Source organism: Trichechus manatus, unplaced genomic scaffold, assembly GCF_000243295.1.
Source record: "Trichechus manatus latirostris isolate Lorelei unplaced genomic scaffold, TriManLat1.0 scaffold00030, whole genome shotgun sequence".
Lineage (NCBI taxonomy): Eukaryota > Metazoa > Chordata > Mammalia > Sirenia > Trichechidae > Trichechus > Trichechus manatus.
Genome location: NW_004443966.1, coordinates 15,040,335 through 15,049,902, shown reverse-complemented (window position 1 = coordinate 15,049,902; position 9,568 = coordinate 15,040,335).

Below are 9,568 nucleotides of genomic sequence, written 5' to 3'. Positions count from 1 at the left end.
GTTGTGTAACAGATATATTTACAACAATGACAAAAAAAAAAGTACCTGCTGAGGCTGTTACGTACAATCAAACACCTCATGGGATTTGGTTCCTTGGTTTGGAGATATAGGGTCATGGTTTCATGAGACATCCCAGTTAATTGGCCTAATAACGTGTTTAGTGCCTCTGTTCTACCGCCTAGTTCATTGTGTAGTGCCTGGGGTCTTAAAAGCTTGCAAGCAGCCATCCATAGAACAACAATTGCTCTCTATTCATCTAAAGCAACAGAGGAAGAAGGAGGGTAGGAATAGGAGGAGGATATGGAATATGTAGCTAATTGCCTCCATGAGTAACTGCCTCCTTTGCCATGAGACCAGAAGAACTGGATGGTGCCTGGCTACCATTCCTGAACATCTTTATGAAAGATTCCAAAGAAGAATCCTGATCAAAAAAGAGAAAATATAGAATTTCGAATTGTCATGGACTCCAGACCTCCTGGAGCCATGAAGGCTGGATGAGCCCCCGAAACTATTGCCCTGAAATAATCTTTAAACCTTAAACCAAAATATACCGAGTTCATCTTAAAACTGAGCAATAGTTTAGCTTAACTAGTAACAAAGGTCTGCCTTAAGCATTATGCTCTTTTAAGAACTATCTATATGGGATCAAATTAACAACAGCAACTCGAAAGATTAGATAGGAACCTTAGGGGACAGTGAGTTTATGTTCAGGAAGAACAACTCAGAAAACGAGGGTGAGAATGGTTGCACAGCTCAGAGAATGTAGTCAATGTCACTAAATTGTACATGCAGAAACCATTGAATTGGTGTATATTTTGCTGTGTATATTCTCAACAACAACAACAAAGTAAATAAAATTAAGAAGAAAAAGAAGCATTTATCAAAAAAAAAGGAAGGCAACAGTGACTACAGTTTGTCCCCCAATATCCTATTCCTCCTGTCTCTAAACTTATAAAACCCCAAGTTTTAGTTGGTCCATCAGAATAGAGGCCGTATTTCCCAGCCTCCCTTGCAGCTAGCTAGGTGTAGTTCTATAACATACATAGTAAGTGCAACTTCCAGAAAGTGTCCTTTACAGAAGGTGTAACCTTCTCCTTCTTACTGACTGGAATGCAGAGATGATTGGAGCAGCTATCCTGGGTTATAAAGTGATCTTGGGAATGGAGACCCTGAATTGCAGGACAACAAAATAGAGGGAGCTTGGTCCCCCAAACCATGGAATACTAATCCTGGGCCATGTATCTGCGGTCTTTTACATGAGCAAGAAATCAACTTCTTTCTTGTTTAAGCCACTGATATTTGGGTTTTGCCACTCACAGCAAAGCCTAATCATCAGTGACGCAGGGAAGGACGGGAAAGAAACGAATGCTTATTAAGCATGTATGCACCAAGCTACGTCACATTCATGATTTCATTTAAATTTACACTACATCCCCATGAGGGAGATATGATTATCCCCCAAACAGATGAGGAAACTAAGGCTCAGAGAGGTTGAGTGACTTACTCATAGCGACACAGCTAATAAGAAATAGAGTTGGAATTCAAAACTAGAACTGATTTGATCCAAACCCAAGTTCATCCCATGCACCACCTCTTAGTTACTCAAATGCCTAGGCTAAGTCTGTTTCCATCTACACCAGCCAGGCTGCTCTCCCCACCCAACCATCCTGCATCTCATTTAGCACTTGATCTCATTGTTGATGGCTCTGTCCCCTTTTTCCTCAACGACCCAGAATATCAGCTCCTTGAGGCCAGGACCTGTCTTAGGAGGCTTTGTTCCCCAGCTGCAGCCACTGAAAATCTAATAAAGACATGTTGAATGATTGATTGACTTAAAAATCTGTGCCATAGATAAATAAAGATGAAAAAAAGGCTGGACTGGGGCTGGCCTGCGATATTACTGTCCCGGGCACCCTGAGAGAACCTGCATCTCACGGGCTCTTACACTTTTTTTTTTTTTAATGTATTTTATTACATTTAGAAACAAAAAGAGAAACACACAATTGCCTTTTATCAGCCAACATAAATGAGTACAGATTCCAAACTTCATTTCAGTGAGAGATCTTTAGGGCTATATCTCCTGCTGACCAATTAAGTCTAACAAGATGCCTTGGAGCCGGCGTGGGTCAGACAAGGGTGAAATACCCGGAGTCTGCAGAGTGAGTCTTTGAAAGGAGGCGGCAAGGACGCATACCCCGCCTGGGTTTCCAAGTTTCAGGCATAAATAGAAAGGCTGGAATGGTACTCAGGCCCAAAATGGAAGCTGGAGATGAAACGTCTCAGCCACAGAAGCCAAGATCACTAGGGAAACAGAGCCAACAGTCTGGTTTTCCAGAGCAGCTTCAAGGTCACGTGGTGCCCAGTGGCCAGGACTTGTACAGGAAAATGCAGAATCCATGACTGATACGGACCATCTGAAGGTCAGGCTAGGACCAACAGCCTCCAGACTCTCCGCATTCGCTTGAACTAGGATGGCTGCGACTGGGATTCCTCTGTGACTCTGTTTCCCCGTGTATGAAATCACCATTGAACGTTGAAGGTCAGGTATAAAGTTATTCAAAAAGTGTGTGTCTGGGTGCTAACTATGTTCAGCCACATAACTAGCCTTGAGGAAAAGACCTTAGTTTCTGTCCCTGTGAAATGGGGGTAATAATAGTAACTTGCAGAAGTATTTCAAAGATAGAAGGAAATGATCAGCATTTATGCAGCTTTGGTCACTGAACTTTCAGGCTTGTCTGTTCTCACCATAAACTCGCCTTTTCTAGAGGGGGTTTCAGGGGCATGTGTCCTTTCTAACCTAAGGGACTGAGCAATAGAGACGAACACTGAAGTGCCGTATAAATCCAACAGTTTGTGTCCTGTCTTGGAAAGCGGGGCTTCCATTTAGTGGTATACCAGTTATCACCATATAAGCTTCAGGGATGGGAGGCCAGACAGGACATTTCAGGAACGAGGTAGAGGGCATGAACACTCTGCAGGGAATTTGGTACATCACAGAAGCTTGAGTCCTGGGCACTGGGGGGGCCCTGACTCGGTGGCGTCAGGTTCCAAGCATGGGTCCAGCTGCCCTTCACGACTAGTCATCTGGTTTCTATGTTTCTTAGGAGTGACCCCCAACTGTCCCTGGCATTCCTTGGCAATACCCAGTTTTGCACACTGGAGGTGATGTTTTCTATTCTCGTTCCATTTCTCTTCCAGACGATGTTCAACATCTTACTGGCCTCTAGGGCCCCAGCCACACCCTGGCAGTGTTTACAGTCCTCGTAATGGACAAAGTGTGTGGCCATCCACAATCTGGTCCAACCCGTACACACACACATATACACACACACAAATACCCTATCCACAGAGATGCAGGGATAATTAAACTAATTATTCAAAGGTTGCAATTAAGGCCCAGGGAAGGTAAGTGGCTTGTCCAAAGTCACATAGCTGGAGGTCAACAGAATTGTTGCTGTCTGTCACATACACACCCACTCACAATGTACTCCTTGTTCCATCACCCCAGGTATCCTCTGAGAAACTTTTACAATGAGCTCTGGGTCTTCTCCTGGGTGGTAACAGAAAGCTCAGAACTAGTGGTTTAAGAAACGTTCAGAATTGAGAAGGGGAGAGTGTTGACGTGTCGTGCGGTTGGCAACCAATATCACAAAATAATATTCATATTAATTGTTTAATGAGAAACAATTTGCGTATAAACCTTCATCTAAAGAACAATTGGGAAAAAAAAGAAAGAAACATTCAGAAGAGTTGGTCCTAAACAGTTTTTGGTTTTTTTGTGGGGATTTTTTTTTTTTTTTTTCTAAAGGGTGGGCCCTGGAGTTAGACAGGGGTTCACATCTGAGCTCCTCAAATAAATCATGGGAACAACTACTTAGCCTGTCCTGCCTTCAGTCCTTCAGCTATACAAGGGAGATCATGGGGTTGCTATGAGGATTTATTGAAATGACTTGTTAATAGATCGCAAAACCAAACCAAACCCACTGCTGTCGAGTCGATTCCGACTCATAGAGACCCTAAGGACAGAGTAGAACTGCCCCATAGGGTTTCCAAGGTTGTAATCTTTACGGAAGCAGACTGCCACATCTTTCTCCTGCAGAGTGGCTGGTGGGTTCGAATCATCGATCTTTCAGTTAGCAGCTGAGCACTTTAACCACTACACCACCAGGGCTCTATAATGGCACACAGCCACAGCCCAGTTGCTGTCATTCCCCACCCCTGCCCCTTCGCCCATTCCACACTGAGAGAATCTGCCTCTGATCTGTCCAAATCCCGTTAATCCCCAGGGTCTGGTTCAAGGGCATCTCCTGCAAGGGGCCTTCCTTCTCCGATGATCCCAGTCCGCCTTGACTCCCTGCTCCCTAGATTTCCTCTTGCATTTCTGGTCTGCAACACATGGTTTAGGTGTTCTTTATTTGCTGAGTGTGTTTTGGTTTAATAACTAAGTTATAAGGGCCTGTGAGAAAGGGGATGATACCATTTCTATAGATCGATGGCACATGCTCGGCACACAGTAGATACTTAATAAATACACGATTCAGTTTTCTCCCTTTCTTGCCTCTACTGCATTTTTTTAGTTTCCTGATTATAGCACCACTGATCTGATATTGAATCAAATCCAACCTAGAAGAGCTTAATAGCAACCATAACCTTGAAAACTTTTTTGCACACATCTTTTTCTAGCTTGTGGCAGAGACTGCCAGATGTCCACCAAAATCCCTTCCCCTTCCACTGGAGTAATACCATTGTAGCCGAGCACGTGGTTGCCTAGCTATGGGCCACATTTCCCAGGTTCCTTTCCACTAGGTGTGGCCACATGGCCAGTTCTTGTCAATGGAATCTGGGAGAAGACAGTGTGTGTCACTTCCCAGCCTCCTCCACACTCTCCTGCTCACACGGGGATGGTGATGTCTAGAGTGTCCTTGGAAGCCACATTGAAGGGATGCATTGCCATCAGACTGGGTCTCCACATGACCAGAAGAACAACCCACCAGTTTTGAATGCCCACTAAAGAACTCTTAGTCAAGAGCGGTATATACGCCTATATTCTTTAAGCCACTCCATTTTGGGGTCTGAGCCTTCCCTAACTAATACTCAGGTAAGTCATTAAAATGCTCAGCAGAATCAGTACCAACCACCAAGCTCTCATACTGAGGTTTCTCAAGTCAAAGACATGTTTGTCTTCATCTCTTATTTCCTGTCACTTACTAATCATGACAGAACACACCGTGGAATTTATATTAAATACACATATTTTAAATTAACTTCTAAATCCAAAAATAAGGGCCAATTACCTTAAATTTACTACAGATTTTCTCTCTCTCTCTCTTTTTTTTTTTTTGTGCTGACTTTCCCAGTATTGTGTACTCTTTCCCTTCACCAGAGTTAACCACTTATCTACTATCTAGTTAGTGTTTTTCCCTCCCAACCCCTGTCCTCCCTCATGACCATTTTACTCTCTAGATTTAATGCCAAGATTGGAGGACTAAGGAGTTTTAGTACAGAATTATTTTTCCAAGTGGAAATGACTTTAAAGCTCTGGTGGAAAATCCTGTCCAGGGCATCTCATAACTAAGTTATAGGTTCCAAATCTTTATTTACCACCGCAGAAAGCACCACTAAATCAATGAGGCTAGAGTCCCCTTGATGGAAACCATATTGTCTTTCTCCTTTACTTGTTATGACCTTATAAGTCATCAGTGATTCTTCCCTTTACTACAGGTTCCTTTGCGGCTGATGGCCTCTCCAGCAGGAAGGTTTGTGGGGAGAAATCATGCCCCTGTGTTTGTATTTGGGAAAGCCTTGGGGTTCCCCCCTTTAAGGTGAAGGATCTCTAAGAGTTTCAGCCCATGCTTGTTTCTGAAGGTTAGTTGTCGCCCCAGACTTCTTGTTGCCCCTCCAGACCCTCCCCATCTGCCCTGCCCCAAAGCTGCTCTCAATGCTTCCACCAGAGGGATCATCCTGAAACACACCATCAAGTGGTATGTGGCCAGCACAGTGCCAGGCCCATAATAGGTGCTCATTAAACATGCTCAGACTAAATTAGTGGTTAAAGCATGAATCAAGGTTCATCAACAATAAGCACAGGAATAACAGGTGTGAGTTCTCCCAAAAATAGAGACTAATAATATGAAGGCTTGGTCTTCCTGCTGACTGGCAGAACACCCTCACTGAGCTCCTAACCCCTCTGACCCTCAGTTTCTTCATCTGAGGGTCATCTGCTTGTCAACAAGAAGACAGGACTTCAACTAGTCTCTGACTCCAAGCCCAGTGCCCTTTCAACACTGCCCCTAAGGGTAGCCCTGGTGGCACAGTGGTTAAAAGCTGGGCGGCTAATCAAAAGGTCAGCTGTTCAAATCCACCAGTGTTCAAATCCACTGCCCCATAGCTCCTTGGAAACCCTATGGGGCAGTTCTACTCTGTCCTATAGGGTCGCTATGAGTCAGAACCGACTCAGTGCACCTGACAACAACAACAACCAAGGGGTAGTCATTGTTTAAATCCCTTTACATAAGCTGTTTGAGGGAGAACCCTGAGTGAGCCATCCCATAACCGGAAGCTATATGATATTGGGCAAGCCATCTTGCCTCTCCCGGCCTCAGTGTCTCTGTCTGTAAGTAACACACTCTTCCAGCTCTAACACTGATTGAGTGTAAACCAAGCTTCCAGCCTCTTTGCCTCCTTCTCTCCCCTTCCCCCATCTCTCCCCTGTATCTGCCAGGCAGGCTGGGCTCACATTTTGTTCGGGAAACAGCTGTCCCTGGGTTCCCTTCTAATACGTCCAGTCCCAGTTCTTTCTGACTTACAAAAACCTGCCTGCCTCCCCTGCTAATGTTTGAATTACATTCTGTTCTGTTCATTTCCTGGAAAGAGATGGTTTCCTCAGAGGGTCTGCTGCTGACCTGCCTCCCCTAGAATACAAAACCTGTGGGCCACCCCAGGCAGGCCTTCCTTCCCTCACCGCAGCTGACTGAGGCCAAGCCTTCCCACAGAGCCCAGCTGGCCTATGTTTGGGCCGAGGGCAGCCGAGCACAGAAGGGACTGCCCTTAAAGAGGGCACCCCTGGCCCAGTCGAGGGCGCTTTCATCATATCACTGGGGGTGGAGGGACGTATAGCCAGCATACAGAAGCACGGCCATGCTGTTGTTGTTAGCTGCCATTGAGTTGGGACCCCGTGAACAACAGAACAAGATGCCGCCTGGTCCTGCACCATCCCCTTGATCCGTTGGGGACCAGATCATTGTGCTCCACAGAGTTTTCACGGGCTGATTTTCAGAAGTGGGTCACCAGGCCTTTCTTCCTAGTTCCTCTTAGTCTGGAAGCTCCACTGAAACCCATTTAGCATCACAGCAACACAACACACAAGCCTCCACTGGTAGGCAGGTGGCGGCTGTGCATGAGGTGCACTGGCCAAAAATCGAACCCGGGTCTCCCGCATGGAAGGTGAGAATTCTACCACTAAACCACCAGTGCAGTATGGCCTTACCGGGTGTTCAAATACCGAGACGCTTCCACACCAGTTGGTAAACAGCCACTGCCCCCAGTAACACCTCCAAGGCCCCCCACAGCCCCAGCCACCCTATGTCCCCTATCGACCTGGTAAAGGGGAGCTGGGAGGACCGCAAAAACATCCTGTAACAAATTGCCTTTGAGTCGATTCCAGCTCATAGCAACGCTGTAAGACAGGGTAGAACGACCCCATAAGGTTTCCAAGGCTGCTTCTTTACGGAAGCAGACTGCCACATTTTTCTCCTGCAGAAGGGCTGGTGGGTTCCAACCTCTGACCTTCCGGTTAGCAGCCGAGCGCTTAACCACGGCACCACCAGGGCTCCTTGCAACAATGTCCACTATGCTATGATTCTGGATTTTATAATGTTCATGATATTTGTCAGCTTTTAAAATTTTCTATTTTATTATAATTTATTGAAACCAGTCTTAATTAATTGCCATCGCGTCAACTCCAACTCATGGTGACCCGTGTGTGTCAGAGTAGAACTGTGCTCCACAGAGTTCTCAGTGGCTGAAGTTTTTGGAAGTAGATTGCCAGGCCATTCTTCTGAGTCACCTCTGGGTGGATTTGAACCTCCAGCCTTTCCATCAGCAGTCAATCGTGTTCACCATTTGCACCACGCAGTGACTTGTTATCTTATCCTGAATAAGTATTCACTTTATACTTAATTTTGTATTCATGATTATGTATTTTTTTTTCTTAAAGAGGGCCCCCAAGCTACATAGGTCTCAAGCCCTACAAAGCCTGGATGCCCAGCCCCTGGTGATTACTGGCCCCGGATGGATGGGTGTGTGGATTACTGCACAAGGGAGAGGTTCCCACACCTGGGGGCAGAGCATCCACCAGCCCCCACCCCCCTCCGTCCACACAGTCGACTGTACTCTAGGAAGCTGTTTCCTAGATGATATTAGCTTAGACCTTGTCTCTCCAGCTCCCAGATGGTGCCAGCACAGATGACAAAGCAAGCAGAACAAAAGAGAGATGACAGGCAGAACTAGGGCAGTGGGCTTGGGGAAGTGACAAGGGGCTCGACAAGCTCAGAGCACCAGATGCAAACTGTCCAGCCAGCGTGTTTTGACGGCATCAAAAGAGTCGTCCCCTAAAAATAGCCCATTGTGCACAGTGAGGCGAGTCTTACCCTGGACCAGACTCCGAGGGGGCTCTGGGTGGAGCCCCGAGGACAAGCTGCCCCCTGGGGCAACAGGAGCTGCATTTGTCCTCAGAGATTGAGTCACCTAAGCAGTGGCAACACCTGGAGCCCAGGTAGAATTCCACACCTCTGCACACCCAGAGCCCAGGGGCCCAGGGAGCCTTCAGATGGAGCAGCCCGGCCTCAAGTCCACACTTCACAGAGCGCCATGTGGCTGACCTTTCTGCCCTAGCTCTCCCTGCAGCTGGACTGAACATAACTGAGTCTGTGAACAAAGAAAGACGCCAGCTACATGAGACAGGAGGGGACTTTAATGTGTGACACCGAGAGTCCTCGGGACAGGGAAGGGGTTATCACCCCTCCCCAGCAGGACAACACTCTCCCCAGTTGTCCTCTGGATGAAAATGAAAGACCAACTCAATTACCTCAAAGACTTTAACTGCCTCAATTTTCTCTAACTATGGAGACCCCACACCCTGCCAGGGGTCTTGCCCTTCCATGCTCTCTTGTAGGTTCCCAGTCCTTCATCCACATACTCCAGACCCCCAATCCTAAATCCATAGTTAAAATGGGCCATGGCCCTGCCCATCTCAGGCTCTGCCCTGATAAGCAACAGCCAGAAATCCACTAATCGTGGCATGAAACGGGTGCAGGTAAACCCTTTCAATGAGGTTTTGCAATTAAAAAGGAGGCAGACAGCTTGGGAACAGGGATTGTGTCTCCTTTCGTTCACCATTGAATCCCTAGCACTAAGCGCAGGTCTGACACATTGTAGGTGCTCAGTACATATTTACTGGATGGATGGATGGATGGATGGGTGTGTGGGTGCATGGACGGATGGATGGATGATGGATGATGGATGGATGGACGGATGGATGGATGGATGGGTGGGTGGAAAGAAGGGTGGG